Here is a 20,616-nt window from a genome sequence, read left to right on the forward strand (position 1 = left end):
GGTCCCTGCCCCAGGGCAGGAGGAACAGGAGAGACAGAGGCAGCTCTGGGCTGAAGGCGGGAGAGGGCTAGTGCGGTCAGAAGGGGTAGGTAGAGGGAAACAGAGGCAACAAGAAGAGAGGGACCCAGGTGGGGTGGAAATGTGAATATTGGCTTCCCTGAGGTCAGAACTGGCAATAGCAGCTGCCATGGTCCTGGGAAGAGCAGCATGGCGCAGTACCTGGAGAGTCCTGCAAATGGGATGGAGAATCCCCTCCCCAGGGCCCCGCTCCCTTCCCTAGGCAGCCTGTCTTTTTCTCCACAGAAGGGGACCTACCTGTTCTCCCCATCACTCTCATCGCAATCTGCAGGAGGGGATGAGGGAGGGGGAGGGAGACCTACAGTCAGATCTGATGGAGTACAGAAGCAGAGAATCCTAGCACAGAGTGGCTGGATGACTTTGGCCTGGGAACCTGACTTCTCTGAGCCTCAGTTTCCTTATCTGTAAAATAAGGGTAAAAATATCCCTCACCATATAGTGCATTTGTGTGACACAACGCCTGGCATGTATAAGGCACCAAATACATTACCCAGCACTGTCCACATTTACAGAGAAGAAAACCGAGGCAGACAGGCTAAGTGATGTATCAACCACACTCTAGCAAGGGGTTGAACCAGCAGTAAAAGTCAGACAGCGTGCTGCTTTCCCTGTGGTGGAAGCACAGGTGGGGACCCATCGTGGGCTTTGAGAGTGATGTGTCCCTGCTCCTTCTGGGCTCTGTCCAAAGCAGAGAGTGCGGAGGGGGAGTTGCACACAGGTCTGGTTGAACAGGGCAGGCTTGGTGACTGCGGTCCCACACATGCTGACATCCAGACCCTGGTGTCCACCTGTAGCCAAGTTCTGAGGCTGGCCCAGGAGGGGGTCTATGGAAGGTCAGCAGCAGGTGCCCACTTCAGCACGACCTCTCTGTTCCCCTCATACTGAAGTCCTTAATTGTCCACAGTCCACATTCTCGCACAAAACCACCAACACCTGTGACAATACCCAAGTCACCAGCTGCACATGTAGGCCAGCCTTTCCATGGGCTTTCTCTGTAAGCTGGGTTCCATCTCATAAGGCTGTTGTGAGGATGGTATAGAGCCTACCCAGGCGAGGGCTTAGTCGACATGACTTCTGGTCTCCTCCATCATCTCTCCTCTGACTGTGTATGTGTATTTCCCCAATTTTCTTCTGGGCAGGGTTTGCCCAGGGATTCCCATGGCTCCAGCCATGCCTGCAGCCAGGGAAGGGGACATAGCAGAGTGAGTGACCACAACACCCCTGACCATATAGACATCAACCCCAACCACCCGTGCCCAGGAGAAGGAAACACAACAGCACCTGTCTGGCAGGAGGCCTGTGGAGTTAAGAGGCTTCAGCCCTTGCTCTGTGTGACTGAGCTCAAACATCATTGGTTAGCACTAGGAGAGTTTCTTAAAAGAAAGAAATGAAGAGTGTGGATATCAGTATTCAGGTGACTTTGTGGAAGGACAAAGGCTGTGGAGGTCTAACATGTCTGGTGGTTACAATAAGACAATTATTGACTCCATTACTTTGTTCAATCAGTGCTTATTGAGCATCTACCAATGACAGTTGCTGCTCCACAGTGCCTGGGCCACGGGAGCAGAGAGGCCCCATCCTCTGGAGCCAACATCCAGCAGTAGCAGACCCTCAGGCCCAAAATGTGAAGCAAGTCTCCTTCCCACCCTTTGTCATCCTCTTGAGTTGGTTGTTTGTGTTTTAAGATAATCATATACTTTTTATCCTTGTATTCCTGGAATATGACCTATGTTGTCACGGTGTTACTGGACTTAGTTTTTTTTACTATTTAGTGTGTTTACATTTACATTCAGAAGTGAACTTGGTCTATGGCTGTGTGAGCGTGTGTGTTCATGCGTGCATGTGCACATGTAAATATTGACTTTATCAAGTTTTGACATCAAGGAAATTCTATGGAAGTACTCACTAAAAGTTTAGCAGACTTTGCCTATAAAACTGCTTTGACCAGGACGCCTGGGTGGCTCATTCGTTTAAGCATCTGACTCTTGATTTCCACTCAGGTCATGATCTCATGGTTAGTGAGGTCAAGTCCCAGGTCCTCCTATCAGCACAGAGTCTGCTGGAGATTCTCTCTCTCCCTCTCTTTCTGCCTCTTCCCCTGCACGTGCGTACACACTCTCTCCCTCTCTCTCTCTCTCTCAAAATAAACAAATAAAACTTTTAAAAAATTAAAAAGTAAAATTGCTCTGACCAATTAAAAAATACCATAGAAAAATTATATTGATAACAATTAAAATGAATTTATAGATATAAATATATTTATAAAATAAGTGACATATTTTACATACAACAAAATGCATAGATTTTCACTTTTCAGTTCCAGAATTTTGATAGTTTGCAAACACCCAAATCAAGATCTAGAATATTTTCATCACCCAGAAAGTTTCCTTATGCTCTTTTTCTGTCAATTCCCCCACACATATTCAGAATCAATCACTATTCTGATTTCTATCACCAGAGATTGGTTTTGCTTGTTCTAGAAATTCTTATCAGTGAAACATACCGCATGAACTCCTGTGTCTGGTTGCTTTCATGCAGCATAATATTTTTGAGATTCAATTACATAGCTGTGTATTAACACTTCATTTTATTGCTGAGTAGAATTCCGTTATTTAAATCCATCAAAATTGTTTCATTCACTCACCTATGCATGGATTGGGGATATTTCCAGTGTTTGGTTATTTGAATAAAGCTACAGTGCATATTCATATATGAGCCTTTTTTAGGACTCTGGTAAATACCTAGGAGTGGAATTGCGAGGGCATAAGATATGTGCATGTGTAGCTTTACAAGGAACTGCCGTCCTATTTTACAAGCCCACCAACAACGTATGACAGTTCCAGAGGCTCCACCCCTGATATTGTCAGTTGTTTTAATTTAATTAATGTTAATTAAATTTAATAGCTAATCTAGTCAGTATCTAATGGTTTTCACTGATGAGTGTTAATGCTGAGTATCTCTTTACATGCTTATTGACCATTTATACACCTTCTTTTGTGAATCGTCTAAGAGTATTCTGCCCATTTTTAACTGGGTTGTCTATTAATGATGGTTGGGAATTCTTTGCATATTGTGAAGATGAGTTCCTTGTCAGATATCTGTATTATATACTCTCCTTATCTGTGGCTTCCTGCTCATTTTGTCTTATTAGTATCTTTTGATGAGTAGAAATGTTGCTTCTGATGTCCAGCTCTTATTCTTGGATTTATGGTTTGTGTTTTTCATGCTGATTTTGTCAGTGTCTTTGTCTCCCCCAAAATGGCAAATATCCTCCTATGTCTTTTTCTAGAAGATTCATGGTTTTACATGAATCACATTTAGATGAATGATCCATCTTGAATTATTTTCTGTGTGGTGTTGTTTATTTTTGATACAGATATCCAGTTCATTTAAGCACCATTTATTTAAAAACTTCCCTTTTGCCTTTGAATTAACTTGGTTCCTTGATCGAAAATTATTTGAAAGGTGGGACACCTGGGTGGTTCAGTTGGTTAAGCGTCTGACTTCAGCTCAGGTCATGATCTCACGGCTTGTGGGTTCAAGCCCCACGTCAGGGTCTCCGCTGACAGCTCAGGGCTTGGAGCCTGCTTCAGATTCTGTGTCTCCCTCTCTCTCTCTGCCCTCTCCCACTCACATTCTGTCTCTCTCTCTCTCTCTCTCTCTCTCAAAATTAATAAACAAAATTTTTTTAACTTAATTGAAAGGAAAATACATCTACACTCCCATGTTCATTGCATATTTATTTACAATAGCCAAGATATGGAAACAGCCTAAATATCCATTGACAGATGAATTAGTAACAAAAATGTTACACACACACACACACTTATATACATATATATAACATACACATACACAATGGAATATTAAACCCTAAAAAGAAGGAAATCCTACCATTTTTGACAACATGGATGAACCTGAAGGACATTATGATAAGTGACATAGGCCAGACATATAAATACAAATACTGTATGATCTCACTTATATGTGGTATACTTAAAAAAAAAAAAAAAGAGGGGTGCCTGGGTGGCTCAGTTGGTTAAGCGTCTGATTTCGGCTCAGGTCATGATCTCATGGTCTGTGAGTTCGACCCCACGTCGGGCTCTGTGCTGACAGCTCAGAGCCTGGAGCCTGTTTCAGATTCTGTGTCTCCCTCTCTCTTTGACCCTCCCCCATTCATGCTCTGTCTCTCTCTGTCTCAAAAATAAATAAACGTTAAAAAAAATTTTTTTAATAAAAAAAATTAAAAAATTAAAAAAAAGAAGGCCAAACTCATAGCAACAGCAAGTAGAAAAGTGGCTACCAAGGCTGGGGCATGAGAAGATGGGAGAGATTTTTGTTTTAATCAACTGACCATATCATGCAGGTTTATTTCACAACTCTGTTCTGTCCCACACATCCATTTGTCTATGTTTATGGCAGTACTTTTCCATTCTGATTACTGTAGCTTTATTGCAAGTCTTAAGACCAGGTAGTGTGCCTCACCCATTTTGTTCTTTTCCAAAGCGTTTTGTCTCCTCTATATTTTTCACTTTTCCATGTAAATTTAGAATCAGCTTTCTTCAAAAAGACTGCTGGAATTTTGTTTGGGATTATGTTGAATCTATAAGCCAATTTAGAGAACACTGACGTTTTCTCAATACTGTGAACTACAGTCCATGAACATGTTACGTCTCTCCATTTTTTTTTAATCTATATTTATTTTTGAAAGAGAGGGAGGGAGAGAGAGAGAGAGGAGCAGAGAGAGAGAGAGACACAGAATCCAAAGCAGTCTCCAGGCTCTGAGCTGCCAGCACAGACCCCAACGCAGGGCTTGAACTCATGAACCACGAGTTCATGACCTTAGCCAAAGTTGGACACTTAACCAACTGAGCGAAAAATTAAAAAATTTTTTAATGTTTATTCATTTTTGAGAGACAGAGAGAGACAGAGCATGAGCGGGAAAGGAGCAGAGAGAGGGAGACACAGAATCTGAAGCAGGCTCCAGGCTCTGAGCTGTCAGAACACAGCCAGACATGGGGCTCAAACTCACGAACTGCAAGATCATCACTTGAGCCTAAGTCGGACGCTCAACCGACTGAGCCACCCAGGCACCCCAGCTCTTACTTAATTTTTCCTGACAATGTGCAATTTTCAGTATGGAGGTCTTGCTCTTCTTTTATCAGATTTATTCACAGATAATTTTAATGTTATTTTTAAGTACTATTAATCTCACTTTTGTAGGGTTTTGTATACCTCCTTTATAAGAATGAAGATATTGTCTTCTATTTCTGGTTGAGTTTTTTATCATTAATTTGTGTTGAATTTTATCAAATGCTTTTTTGCATTTACTGAGATAATGATATGCTTTCTCTCCTTTAGTCATTTAGTTTTCTTTATTCCTCAACTGATGGCCATAAATTTCATTGATTTATTGGAATAGTAGATGAAATTTTCATCTCTGGGATCCCACTTTGTATTATATATTATTCTTTCTGTGTATTCTATACATTACTGAATTCAATTTACTAGTATTTTGTTAAGAAATTCTGCATGTGTGTCTAAGAGGGATATTAATCTCTAATTAATCTATAATTTTCTGTCAGGTTTTGGTATCAGGGCTGTTAGTGAGCCTCATAAAATGAGTTGAAAATTATCTCCTCCTCTATCTTCTCTGAAGAGTTTTGTCAAATTGCTACTAGTTCTTCCTTAAATGTTTAATAGATTTCCTGGAGAAGCCATTGGGCCTGGAGTTTTCTTTATAGAAAAGCTTTTACTTACAAGTTTAATATCTTTGATAGACATCAGCCTCTTTAGACTTTCTATTCTTGCTTGAGTTTTAGGAATTTGCAATTTGCAAGCAATTTGTCTATTTCATCTAAGTTGTGTTTATTGGAGTGAAGTTGTTCATAATAGCCCTCATTATCACTTTAATGTCTGTATGATCTGGAATGGAAAGGTTTTTTATTTTTGTTTTTGTGCTTTTAGTTCAGCATTTATGTTGTTCCACTGTCATCTGACATCCATTGATTCTGATGAAAAGTGAGTGTAAACTCTTTCCATTCATTGTTCCTCTGTATAAAATGTCTTCTTTCTCTGGCTGCTGTTAGGTTTTATCTTTATCTTTGGGTTTCGGTAGCTTGCCTATGACTTGTCAAGGTATGGTTTTATTTGTGTTTATACTGCTTCAGATTCACTGAGATCCTTGCATCATAGATTGATGTCTTTCATCAACATTGTTAAATTCTCTGTTATCTATGCTGAATATTTCTTCTGCACCAAATTCTATCACCTCTCCTTCTGATGCTTCACTTACACATATATTGGACCAGTTGATATTGATCCAGGTCTTGGATGCTCTCTTCCATTCTTTATATTCCTTTCTCTTTGTATTTCAGTTGGGAGATTTTCTCTTAACCTCTTAACCTTAGTCTTCAAGTTCACTGATTGTTTTCTTTGATAAAGTATCTTTTATTTCTAGAATTTCCATTTGGTTCTTCAGTATTGTTCCCATATCTCTGTTGAAATTCCCCATGTGTGTTCATAAGCTGTCTATCTTTCCTGGTGGATTCCTAATAAGATGTACCATAGCTATATTAAAATCCCTTTCTGGGGCGCCTGGGTGGCGCAGTCGGTTAAGCGTCCGACTTCAGCCAGGTCACAATCTTGCGGTCCGTGAGTTCGAGCCCCGCGTTGGGCTCTGGGCTGATGGCTCAGAGCCTGGAGCCTGTTTCCAATTCTGTGTCTCCCTCTCTCTCTGCCCCTCCCCCGTTCATGCTCTGTCTCTCTCTGTCCCAAAAATAAATAAACGTTGAAAAAAAAAAAATTTAAAATCCCTTTCTGATAATTCCAACCTCTGGGCCATCTCTGAGTCTACTTCTATTAATTGCTTCTTCTTTTGACCATGGGTTGTTTCTCTGTATTGTTATTGTTTCTCTGTATGTTTCATCATTTTTTTTAGTTTGGTTTGGTATGATTTTAGCATAGTAGACTTTGTAAAGCAATCACTGAGAAGTTAGTGATATTCATTCCCAGTGAAGGACATATACAAGCCACTATTGTGGAAGGTAGAGCTATATTTGGGTTTTAGTGCAGCTTAAGTTGGCAGGTGGGTGCAGACTTGCTATGTTAGGGCTTCTCAGGATTCTAATCCACTCTGCAAGCCCAGCTGATGTTTTGTTTTTACCCTACTTATTTGTCTTCTATTTTCTATTTATTGTTCTATTCTGTTTCTATGCATCTGGATATTTCCTTCTTACTCCCATTTATAACAGATTTCTCCCACTTCCTTACTTCAGCAGGGATGGAAATAGTCATGGCTTCTTCCACTTTCCAGAATTTGGTAGTTAAGTTTCTTTATAACCTTAGATCTCCAGTAGGTTTCTTTAAACTATAATTTTGTACCTTATCAACTTGTTCTCATAGCTAAAATGAATTTCTCAACAAATGTCATTGGGAAAATTGACACATGATTTTTAAAAATTATCTCTATCTCATACATTATAGCAGTATAAATTCAGATGGATTTAAAATTTAAATGTTAAAAAGATACAATAAAGATGACAAAAGAATTTATTTAAGATGACTTTCATATAGACCAGTGGTGTGGAAAAATGGTCTAAACACAACACTAAGATAAGAAAACAGAAACAGAAACGGATGGACTTGACTAAACAGAAAATTAGAACTTATATATGACAAAAAAATTGAATTAAAGATAAATTAAAACCTGTGAGAAATTATTTCTAAGACATATGATACATAGGAGATTAATACTATTAATATTTAAAGAACTATTAGAAACTAAAAAGATAGGGGTGCCCGGGTGCCTCAGTCAGTTGAGCATCTAACTCTTGACTTCAGCTTAGGTCATATCTCACAGTTTGTGAGTTCAAGCCCCTCATCGGGCTCTGTGCTGATGGCGCAGGACCTGCTTCAGATTCTCTCTCTGTCTCTCTCTGTCTCTCTGCACCTCCCTTGCTCATGCTGTCTCTCTCTCTCTCTCAAAATAAATAAACTTTTAAAAAATAAACAAAATAAAATAATCAAAAAGATAAACACCTCAATAGAAAAATAAACTAATGAAATGAATGGGTAATCTGCAAAAGAAGACAATACATGGCAAAAAATGAAAACCATTTTAATTAGTAATTAAATGTCAATTGAAACAAGTGAGATACCATTTTTCACCACCAACTTACTACAATTTTAAAATATTAGTCCTTCATTCACTAAATATCTGTTCAAACTTTCTACATGCAGGATCCTCATATATCCCTGAGAGTTAGAATCCAGAAGTGAAGTGACAGTCTCTGCCTTTAGGACATTAGGACCTAGTGTGAGAAGATAAGGTGATAAGTGTAAGAGAGGAAGATAAGGAAAAGAAAGGGGACTAGAAAGCAATAGGGAAGAGAGATATCTCTCTTACATAAGATTGATAGGGAAGGCAATTCCAGCCAAATGGCATCTGAGCAGAGACCCAAAGAAAATGAAGGCCAGGGTGTCTGGGTGGCTCAATTGATTAAAGGGCAGACTTTGGCTCAGGTCATGATCTCACTGTTCGTGAGTTTGAGCTCTGCATCCGGGTCTGTACTGACAGCTCAGAGCCTGGATCCTGCTTTGGATTCTGTGTCTCCCTTTCTCTCTGCCCCTCCCCTGCTTACACTCGCTCACTCTCTCTCTCAAAAATAAACAAATATTTTTTTTTAATGTTTTTTTTTTTTTTTTTTTTAATTTTTTTTTTTCAATGTTTATTTATTTTTGGGACAGAGAGAGACAGAGCATGAACGGGGTAGGGGCAGAGAGAGAGGGAGACACAGAATCGGAAACAGGCTCCAGGCTCTGAGCCATCAGCCCAGAGCCTGACGCGGGGCTCGAACTCCCGGACCGCGAGATCGTGACCTGGCTGAAGTCGGACGCTTAACCGACTGCGCCACCCAGGCGCCCCTTTTTAATGTTTTTAAAGAAAAGAAAATGAAGGCCATTTGGATGTCTGGGAAAAATTATCTCAGGCAGAGGGATCAGCAAGTCAAAGGTTCCTGAGGGGAGAACATGCGAGGCACACTCAGGATACCAGTAGGGGAGCTGTCCTGTCTGGAACCTAGGGGGAACATGCAATGATGGTATTCCTGGAAACTAGTATTCTCATACACTGCTAGCAGATGTATTCATTGGTAAAACTTTTTGAAAGACAACTTGACAACATTTATCAAAAGCTTTGACACACATACACTTTTGACTCCAAAATTCAAAATTTCTGAATTTACTTTAATGCAATAATCAGATGAGTGCACAAAGATATACATACACAAATGCTGATTACAGAATTATTTACAATTAGTTATCTAAATTTTCAACATTTTTGGTTATTTAAATTATAGCATATTCATCCAATGAAATTCTATATGGTCATTAAGAACAATTGATATACTTGTCCATTTCTTGACAAGAAAAGGTGACATGTTTTGAAATGGAAAAGTAGATTATAGAATGATATGCATTCTATGATTCTTTTTAACTGAAATGTTTGTTCATATGCATTTATATACACAGAAAAAGATCTGGAAATACAAATATCAAAATATTAATGGTAGTGTCTTCTGGGTGGTGGGATTGCAGTAATAACTGGAAGTTGTTATCTTTATCTCCTTCACCTATTTCACCCATCCCCCCCCCACCTCTGGCAACCAGTAGTTTCCTCTCTGTATTCATGGGTCTGTTTCTGGTTTGTTTGTTTTGTTTGTTTAGATTCCACAAGAGAAATCATATGGTATTTGTCTTTCTCTGCTTGACCTGTTTCACTTAGCAAAATACCCAACATCCATGTGGCTGCAAATGGCAAGATCTCATTCTTCTTTATGTCTGTATATACCACTTCTTTATTCATCTATCAATGGACACTGGGGTTGCTTCCATATCTTGACTATTGTATATAAACATAGCAACAAACATAGCAATGCATACATCTTTTCAAATTAGTGCTTTTATTTTCTTTGGGTAATTACAGTAATGTAGTAGAATTACTGTATCATATGGTATTTTTAGTTTTTTGAGGAAACTCCATTCTGTTTTCCATAGTGGTTGCGCCAATTTACATTCCCACCATTTGTGCACGATGGTTCCCTTTCTCCACATCCTCACCAATACTTGTTATTTCTTATTTTTATGATACCAGCCGTTCTGACTGGTGTGAGGTGATATCTCATTATGGTTTGACTTAATTTCCCTGATGATGAGTGATGTTGAGCATCTTTTCATGTGTCTGTGGGCCATTTGTATATCTGTATAGAATTGCAGTATTTTTATCCTTTTAATGAATAACATGCTTAATTTTCTTGCAGTCACTATGTATTATCTACATAACTTAGAAATAATGTTTTCAAAATCAAAAGACCCACCAAAATGATAATGGATATTTTAATTTCAGTATAATTAATATACAGTGTTTTGTTAGCTTCAGGCGTACAACACAGTGATTCAACAACTCTATATATTAGTCAGTACTCATCATGACAAGTGCACTCCTTAATCCCCATGGCCAATTTCACCCATCCCCCTACCCACCTCCTCTCTGGTAACTATCAGTTTGTTCTCTATAGTTAAAAGTATGTTTCTTGGTTTGCCTCTCTCTGATAAGCAGAAATGTTTTTAAAAGATGGGTCTCAGGAAGAAGCAAAAGAAAAGAAGACAAGGTTCTCTTTGACTGCCATTAAGAATTTTTTCTTTGTCTTTCATTTTCACAAGTTCAATTATGATGTGTCAACATGAATTTCTTTGGACTTATCATATTTGGGGTTTGCTCATTTTCTTGAATGTGTAGGTTTATGCATTTTGCCAAATATAGTAGGTTTCATCAGTCCCTCTCTCTTTTCTCCAGCTGGAGTCCAGTGATATATGACACAAACGTTCAATTTTTTGTTATTGTTCCACAGGTCCCTGAGGCTTTGACTTTGATTTTGTGTTTGTGTTTTTGGTTTTGTTTCCAATCTATTATCTCTACATGACTCAGATTGGGTCAATTCTATTGTTCTGCCGTCAAGTTCACAATTTCATGTTCTCTGTCACCTCCAGTCTACTATTGAGCCCATCCAATGGACTTTTTCAAACTTCCATTATTGTATTTTGCAGATATGACTTTTTTAACTTCTATTTGCTGAGATTTTCTATTTTTTTAATTTGTTTCGAGAGAATTTGTAATTACTTGTAGAAACATTTTTATCACAGCTACTTTAAAACCCTTGTGAGATAATTCCAACATCTGATTCATCCCTGTGTTGGCATTAATTAATTTTCTTTTCATATTCAAGTTGCAATCTTCCTGGTTCTTGGTATAATGGGTGACTTTCTATCGTTCCTCGACTATAATGTTTGGACACTGAGTGTATGGTTAAACGTTTATTTTTAGCAGTCAGTTGCTGGTTTAGGGTTAGCATGCAGGCCTACTTTTGTGCTCTGTTTCCAATGAGAATATAATTTTCAGAGCTTATGGCACTCTTTTGGTCCATTTGAGTTCATCTAGTGCTGCTGGGGCTCATGCTGGTCGCTGCTGGGGCTCCCGCTGGTCCCTGCTGGTGCTTAAGGGACAGATGAGATTGGCCCAGGCCCAGCCACCTGATGCCTCTAGGTAGTGGTGGAATTCTCCATCCCACAGGGGTTAAGGAACTCCCTAAACTAGGGCACTAGTGGTGGTAGGGTTCCCTTGCTGCTGCCATTGTTTCTGGGTAGGAGAGGAGACTGTCAGGCCCAGCAGGGACAGAGAGCACTTCCCCCAGTCACTTCTTGTCCTTCTTGTCCGTCAGACCTGCTGGCTGACCTTTCTTGCTCACCTGCTTTCAGCATTACCTCCAGGGTGAGGAATGAGCCCAGCAGGCCTCCTTCTGTTGCTAGCTTGGGGGCTGGGGAGCACCAGGCCTGGTCCCTGTCAGGAAGGCTTGTGAGCAGCTCTGCTCCAACAGGCTCGCCTTCCTCTTCCACCCTCCAGAGTCCTCCTTCGCTTGTCTCCGTGCCATTTCCAAGGTTTGTAGCAATACTCAACAGCGAGGAGCATGGAGACACACATCTCTATCACCTTGTCCAGACCAGAAGCTAAGCCATTGCTTTGTATTTCTCCGTCTGCTCTGACCTGCTGGAGCACCATCGCAGTGTGCAACAGACAAAACCTGGTCACTCCCTTCCAATCCAGTGATTGTTAAGCCTTTGTTTTATTTCTTAGTTTTTGGTTGTGAGAAGTTTAGATTCACCCGGTAGAGACAGTAGCATAATGAACATGCACCGGCTCTTCTCTAGCGTCTACAATTAGCAGCCCGTGCCCATCACGCCTCAAGGCGTGCACCCCCTCACCACAGGGCATTTTAAAGCAAGTTCCCTAAGTGCCTCCATTTGCATCTCTGACCAAGAGTGATCCTCAAACCCTCTCCTCGGACACCCTGGTCCCTCTTGCCTGGTTCAAGTAAACATTTGGTTTCAGAATTCAAAATTCTTCAAGAGACCCCAGAGCAAGAGGGCAGGCGAGATTCACAGGCTGCAAGCCAGCTGCCGGGTGCTGCTGGGTGTGTTAGTCACTGCCCGGTATGGGAAGGCTGGTCGAGCCTACTGGGCAAGCACAGGCAGAGGCCTTGCTGCAGCCCCCGGTACCGGCTGTCACAGGACTAGCTTGTTCCCAGTGGTCCTCGGGGAGCCACCCTGCCCAGCCAAGGTCTCAGTCAGATTCTACACCTCCCACATGAGGCATCAGGAGCCTCTAGGCCTCCTGAGCACGTAGCCTACCTTACTTTATCCTGTTGAGGTTTCCCCTGTTGGCAGAGGCTGCCCTGCATAGCAGACCACACCCAGCGGTTCCAGAGGGAGAGGCCCTTACAGACACCTCTGTATTCAAGAACACACACTTCCATCCTGAAAACGTTAGAAGATGAAAGATTTAGAAAATCCTTGTCTCTCAACAAAGTCTGCCTTTCAAGCCCACTGTCCAAGTGCAAACTCAGAAAGCCTGTGAAATTCTGAAACTGAATATTCACTCTTGCAAGCCCAAACCACCCGAGGCAAATGGATGCCTCCAGCAGAAGAGGGGAGAGTCAGGACCAGGAAATGCAAATGAGACAGGTATATTAACATATTTCAAGAACTACTGTCCCAATAAACTAAAGAAGGCTGTGTGAGGGGAGCTAGGGTCTCAGGGGCACAAGCAGGAGGGTCCCAGGTAGGAACACAGAAGTTGCAAACCCTGCCAGGCCAAGGAGAGTCAGGCCAGCCCAGGGAGAACCTGAGAGAACCGGGGTCCTGGGTCCCCAAGGTCTGGACTTCCCAGAAATGAGACAGTGAAGAGAACCTTCAGCCAAGACTCTTGCCAGGCTTGAGACAGAGTACCCTTGGCCAAGCCTCTCATATTTTCTCAGCCTCAGCATCTGTGAAATGGGGGAATGATACCCCCAGGGCAGCTGAGAGAACCGAATAAATCAGTGCACAGAGACCAGCACAGGGCCTGTCCCACAGGGCCATCTGATCAGCTGTTATTTAATACACTGACATTAACACAGTGCTTACCACAGGTCAGCAGGATCTAGCCCTTTACATGAGGCTCACTTATCCTTACAACCTATAAAATGGGTCCTATTATTAGCTTCCTTTTATGGACAAGGAATTCGAGGCTCAGAGAGGTTAAGTAATTTGCCCTGGGTCACATAGCTACGTAGACAGAGCTGAGGTGTGAACACAGTGTCTCTTGCTCCTAACACCCACTTGACTTTTTTCATACGGCTAAGGCCAAGTGTCCTCTTTGGGCTCCCAGCTCAGGTGAGCCTCAAGGGACCAGCCTGATGGGAAGAAGGTGTATCCCAATCCCCAGTGACCCAAAAGCCAAAGTCAGGAGCCAAACACCTATAAGGAGGCCATCGCCCAGCCCAGGGTGGGCCAGGACATGGAAGGCAGGCGTCACAGGCCCTCTCTTCCCCAGCGCTCCTTACCTGCCTGGCAGGCCTCAGCACTGGGGCAGAGGCTTCTGTTCACCTCTTGTCTCCTCTCACAGCTGGTTCTGTGGCCTTGGAGAGTGACTTGGCCTCCCTGAGTCTTGGCAGCCTCACCTGTAAGGAGGGGGTGGCCACAGGACCCCCTCACAGCGCTGCTGTGCATGCAAATTGATGAAAGGAGACCCGGCCCGGGGGGCTGTCTGTACAGCACCACTGGCATAGATGGGTCTTGTCACAGACACAGCGTGGGGCTCTGAGCTGACCCCCAGCAGTAGGCAGGTCTGAGCTGTGGTCACCAGCCCTACTGCCCACAGGGAGTGAGCCCCACCCCCCTTTTGCTTCTGCCAGAAGCATGCCTCCTGCACACCTGCTCTTTCTAGGACAGCCATGTCAAGGCCTTGTCACTAGCCCAGGCTTTCGGCCAGTGGACATCCTGGTGCACCCTGTGCCACAGCGTGCCCCCCACTCCTGGGGGCGGTAGGACTGAAGCAAAAGCTGTGGCCGTGGGCCAGACTCCCTGTATGCCCACCACCCTCCTGGTGGTGGCCCAGGGGGAGAGGCTCCCTCCTCCCGTTGGCTTCTCAGAGCACCACCAGGGCCTGGCTGGGCCAGTGTCTAATTCCCACAAAAAGCTCCTCTTTAAGGAGGGTGGTAAAAAGAGGGAAAGTGAGAGAAATGAACAGCAAGAACATTCCCATTTGGAGCAAAAAGAAAGGTGGTCACTACAGAGCTGGGAGAAAGTGCCATGGCTAACCAGGTTCACAGCTGCTGGCACTGGGGGACACAGGGCAGTGCCTTCCAAGGCCTGGTTTCCAGAAGAGATAGCCCCCTTCTCACAGTGCCCTGGAGCAGGCAGGCCACACGAGCGACCTCTCTGAAACCCAGGTGCTCTCCATAAAGCTGCCTGTATCCCCTGCCTCTGTGCCTCTGTGCCTCTGTGCACATACTCAGGGCCCAGACCCCATCAAAGGCCATGTGGCTCTGCCCAGGAAAGCAGCTTCCGTCAGAAAAAGTCAACTGACTTGTCATGTGAACTTGAATCTATCAGGACAGCGAATTGTTAATAACAGTCAAGATGAATCGAGTTAAAAAGAGGCCAGATAAAGGAGGGGGCAGGCTGCTATCTTGCAACCCAACCGGGAAGAACCCACAGGGTGAGTGTGACAGAAGCAGGTGCTAGGGGCAGGCCTCCTGAGGGAGGGTTTGCCCAGCTGAGTGCAGGAGGCAGAGAAAGAGACACAAGCTGGTCCCTCGAGTAACACAGAGATGAAGCTGCCTGGAAGGACCTGACGCCCACCCCCCCCACCCCACCTCAGCCTTGCAAAGCATCAGGGCCTCTGCACAGATCCTCTCTCACCCCATGTCCCGCCGCCCCATGTGGCTTCAGGGAGCCAGGGTTGGGGGCAGAGACAGCAGGTCCTGGTGGCTTATCTCAGCCTCCACCATTAAGCCCTCAGAAGGGCCCCTACCCCACCCCCCAGGGAATATTCCCAGCAGTGCATCTTTCCAAAGTGCCCCACCACCCTCTCTGGCAGCCCATCCATCCCAGCTGGGTTGGGCAGCAAATACAATAGCATAAATCAGGGATGAGGTCCCACTGGGAGCTGGATTCTATGTAGACACACCTCTCACTTTTCACCCCACCCCTCCCTGTGACCCAGGCTTTGCCAGGCTGACTTTGCTCTGGAATTTCTAAAGGTGTGTCCCTTTGGGAGAAGTTCCAAGTGTAAGAATGAGGGCAATAGCCTCGGGATAACATTATGCCCATCCACCCGGCCAAGCTGGCAGAACCTGCCACTGCAGGGTTCAGGAACTGCCCTGTCAATAACCCCAATAGCAGGGACATGCTGAGGAGGAAGGGGGGCTTCAGTGCCCTCTTTGTGGTCCAAGTGGGGAGGGAGATGCAGAACAGGGTCTCACTGCTGGACAAGGAGTCCCCACCAGGCAGCAAGCAAGCAGGCCCCCTGCACGACCCACCCACCCCCTATCAGGCCTGGGAGCTAGAAAGGGCGGGGCTGAGTGTGAGTGATCAGACAGTCATCCAGGTCCAGCAGGGCAAGGGCTGTGGAAGGGCCACGCTAGGGCCACAACCGGGTCATAAAGCTCTGCTCTTGGGGGCAGGTAGAAGACCAGGGCTACGTCATTTCCACCTGAATTGCTCAGCTTCTCACTAACCTATTTATACTCTCACCCTCTTTCCAAAAGGGTTTAAGGAGGCCTTAAAATTCAGCAGGGGACAACACCAAGGGAGGAGGAGCTGGAAGGAAGGGACCTGCAGGATCCTGCTGTCGCTGGCTGCGCTCTGCCCTCCAGCCACTGCCCACTAGCAAGGCAGGCCACCGGGCTCAGGACTGCCACCGACAACTAGAGATGGCTGCTCTAGGGCGCCCCTCCCCAATGCTGGGCTGCCCAGGCACTTCTGAAGGTCAGGCGAACTTGGGGGCAGCGGGCCTGTCCGTTGTCCTGGTGGCCTATTCAAGCCTGAGTCCTTCAACCCACAAGACAGCCACCCTGGAAAACACCAGGCAGACCTGTGTGCAGGGCTGGGCTGGAGGGAACCCGGTACCTCGCAGAGCCCAGGGTGCTGGCACTCAGTGGTACTACAGAAGGACAGGCACCTGGTCACAGGGACAGGTCTGCTGTGGGAAGGGGTGGGCTTCCTGGAGGAGGAGGCCTGAAGTGGGTAGGATTCGCAAGGAGACCAGGGCAGAGGGTACAGAGTGGGGGCAAAGGCAGGAGGCACCAAGGGTCAAGTGTGGACACCCCGGAGAGATGGGCCTCCATAGAGGAGGGTGCCAAGGTTCAACTAAAGTGGTCATGAGTCGCTCCGCTCAGGGCCCTGGCGCCCCCTCCCCAGCTACTCCTTGGCCAGCCACTGGGGTCAGCGCAGGCCGCTCGAGGTCGTGGGCCGGCCCCTCCAGTGGGTCTAACGGCAGGCGACGCCGATTCCGCTGCGATCCAAAGTCCCCTTTAAAAGTTTGTCCCGGAACAAAACCCCTCTCTCCGCCCCGCCGTGAGAATCGGGGCCATCCCCGAGGGAGGCTCTGAGGACAGGAGCGGCTGCCCTCCTCCACCCCTTCGGAAACAACAATGGGCGACCGGACGAAAGAGAAGCAGGGAACCAAGCGTGGAAAATCCCCCAGTCTTGCAATGTCAACTGCTGGGCGGCCGGCCGGCCAGCGGCGGCCGTGCTGCCCCCGCGCGCCCTTCCGTGGGACTGCACGCCCGGGAAGGAGGAGCGCCGTGGGTTGATCTCCTGGTTCTCAGACTCTGAGGACGCGTGGCGTGTAGGGAAGGAAAGCTTGCGTTTGGGTTCTGAGGCTATTTTAGATTCAAAAGAATTTCCATTTCATTACCGAAGCCCGAAATCGTATCGCGGCTTGCACTTTCCCGGAGCAGAAGTACAATGACTTGCTTTATTTGATCATCGCATCCCACCACTAGCCGTGTTCTTTTCTTTTTCTTCAACAGTAAGTCAGAGATCATATATTAAAGAATTTATGAAGTGGATATTCAGAGAACAAAGATAGTCACAGAGCGGAAGAGCTGCAATTGCTTTTCCCTGAACTCTGAAAACACTAAGGGCTGGGCGCTGCCTCCAGCAAACAATTAGCCCTCCTTGTAGTCACTGGCAATCTTAGGACTGTGGAGAACGTTGGGTACCCGCAGGTCAAACAGTGGGAGAACACAGACAGCAAGTGACAGGACCCACTAAGTGCGAAGGCACTTGGCTGTGCTGGGACTTCACCTGAAATCCACAACTGCCTTTTTTTTTTTTTTTTTTTTTTTTCCTAAGCTTATTTCTTTATTTTGAGAGGGGGAGGGGCAGAGGGAGAGAGAGAGAATCCCAAGGAGGCCCCCACTGTTAGCGGGTCTTGATCATGACCTGAGCAGAAATCAAGAGTTGGACCTTAAGTGACTAAGCCACCCGGTGCCCCAACACACAACTGCCTTTCAATGTGTGTGTTTCTGCCAATTTGTCGGGATAAGACTGAGGGTCCAACACACGGAGTCGGTTGATGGAGCACCCAGCTCCCCAGGGTTAGGCAGAGTCACGTCCACCCTGCTCCCAGATGTCCACTGATTCATTGAAGCAACTTGACTTTTAGGATCAGTGGCTCATCGGATTGACTTGGAGGTGTGAGGAAAGCATCTACAGCCTTGGGGGTCTCACAGTGCAAGTGCAGCACTTAAGTCAGAGGGGAAAATTGAGTAAAATCCTGGAGGCAACTTGGATTATCCTCCTAGGAGAATTCTAGGAATGAAAGGCTTCCTGGCTAAATAGGGGGTTTCCCTGTCAGCTATGCTGGCAAGTATGAAGCTGAATTACACAGCTTCCGGGGCGGGGGGCTGTTATCCAGGGACCTGGCCGCTCTGGTTCCCATCACAGCTCACAGGAAGGGCACCCACCCACGGGGGACCCTGTGTCAGGCCTTTCTTCTCCTTCTTTCTCTCTAGGCCTCAGTTTCCCCATTCCATGAGGCACAAGATGGAAACCCAGAACAAGCACAGATGGGTTCAGTGGCCTTTCAGTAATACTCCAGCTCTCTCTTGAACATTCTGCACCCAATTCCCTATCTGGCAACAGAGACTGTCGTTGGGAGCTGAGGAGTGGCCTTTCTAGACTGTCTCACTGCCCCCCCATTCAGCCTTGGCATCTAGCCTGGGGGAGCTGAGGTGACTACAGGGGTGAATACGGGCTGGACTCTGAAGCCAGACAGCCCAGGATCAGAACCTTGACTTTCTTAAGACTGAGAGAGGGTTGGCCCACCCTGTGGTCTCCATGCCTGGCCCAGATACTCAGGCCTCAAGGGATGAGGGGGCATATCCGGCAGTCTTTTGTTCAGGCTCTAACCATCCTGCTGCTGTGGGTCAGGAAGAGGTTGTACTGGAGAGAGGAGACCACCAGCCAGCCATGTGACCTTGCCCAGGGTCTTCACCCATCTGAACCTCATTTTCCTATTCTGTGAAATGGGTATTATAGTCTGGTCTACAGGCTTGCCAATTAGATTGGAAATGACATACCTATGATGCCTAGTACTCAGTAGTTCTGGATAATAAGCAGGCTTAATCATGATTTACCACTTGGTGGAGGATTGTCATCTGGGTGCCTAGGAGTTTGACCCAGGGAAGCTCTGCCCTCGGTATCTGGGCTGCTGCCTTCAGGCCCATGAAGGGAGACTCCCTAGGCCTCAGCCCAAAACAGCGACCAGTGAGTGCAAGCAGAGGCAGGCAGCTGCAGGCACAGCACAGAGCCAGCCCCCACTCCTGGCAAAAATGAATCATCACTGAGGAAGCCTGGCCCAAATGCCCCTGGCCCCAGGGGGAGGGTCAGTTTTAAAGCAGCTTCAGTTTGGGCAGGGACTTGGGCCCTGGACCCCCCACCCCCACCCCACCCCCAGCTGCTCTAGCTCACTCTGCATCGTGTTCAGGGTGCTGCACCAGACCATCTGGAGCTGATGCCCCTCCAGCCCCTTGTGAAAACCGCATGCTTCTCTGTTAGGTGGGTTTTGGAGCATTGGTGGTTGTTTTCCAGTTCTCTGGGTTTGCTTCCAAGGGGGCTTTCTGTTGTGATTTATTTTTTAACAGTTTACTGAGGTATAATCGACACAACCCTCCCATCCCCCCAAATCCACCATGCTTTCAGGAGCCCCAACAGAAGCAAAACAGGGTAGCCCCTGGCAGGGGATGATGATGTGCGTCTCCCAACCCACCCCAGCTCTATTCTGACAGGTCATTTCACACCCCTGCTCACCTCCTGCTCCGTGGACGTCAAGGCCAGTGCCCTACCCTAAATGTGGTGGGCCAGGAGGGGGTCGGTCTGATGAGGAACTCCGCACGTGGTGTAAGCCAGGAGGCTTGAGCAGAGTGGACCACAGGGCAGGGAGGCCCGAGGCGTCCCTGAGGGCACCACCAAAAACAGGACAGGCCCAGGGCTGCCAGACAGACCGACCTCCCAAAGATGAAAGTTGAAATGTTTTGTGGACTTTCACAATTTTAAATATGGGCTCAACACTTTATAACTCTTTCGTTGGGGGTTTAATAAACATGGAGGGGGGAAATGCACATTGTCTGAACCTCCTTTCAAAGAAGAAGGGACTGCATAAAACTGGGTCTTAAGCCTCTGCGGACACCTCAGTATCTCTCCAAGAGGGACCCCGGGTCATTGTCCCAAAACCACGAGGGAGAGGGGGTCCCGATCGCGAGCGCGCGCCCAGAACTCTGCGCCCCCAGCCCTCCCTTCTCTTCCTCTCGCTCTGGCCCAACCGCCCGCAGGTCGCACCAATGGCAGCTCGGCCTCGGCCCTCTCGCACTTGGAACTTTGAAGCGCCCAGCGTGCAAGGTCAGTGGCTTTCCTCCGGAGGAGCGCGGAAGGGTAGTCCACGCGCGGCCGGAACGTGGAGGGAGGGGGCCCCAAGCGCCAGAGGTGCCGGCCGCTGCGCTCCCCGCTCCTGCCTAGAAGGGCCGCCCGTGCGCCTGCTCCCCGATTCCCCAGTCGCTCCCCCCACGCCCGCCCCCGGCCTCCCTGACAGCAATCAGTTCCCCGTCTGGCCGCCGCCGGAGACCGGGTCCCGCGCCCAGCACGGGCCTGAGGCCC

This window comes from Leopardus geoffroyi, chromosome C1 (genome assembly GCF_018350155.1).
Source record: "Leopardus geoffroyi isolate Oge1 chromosome C1, O.geoffroyi_Oge1_pat1.0, whole genome shotgun sequence".
In the NCBI taxonomy this organism is placed as follows: domain Eukaryota; kingdom Metazoa; phylum Chordata; class Mammalia; order Carnivora; family Felidae; genus Leopardus; species Leopardus geoffroyi.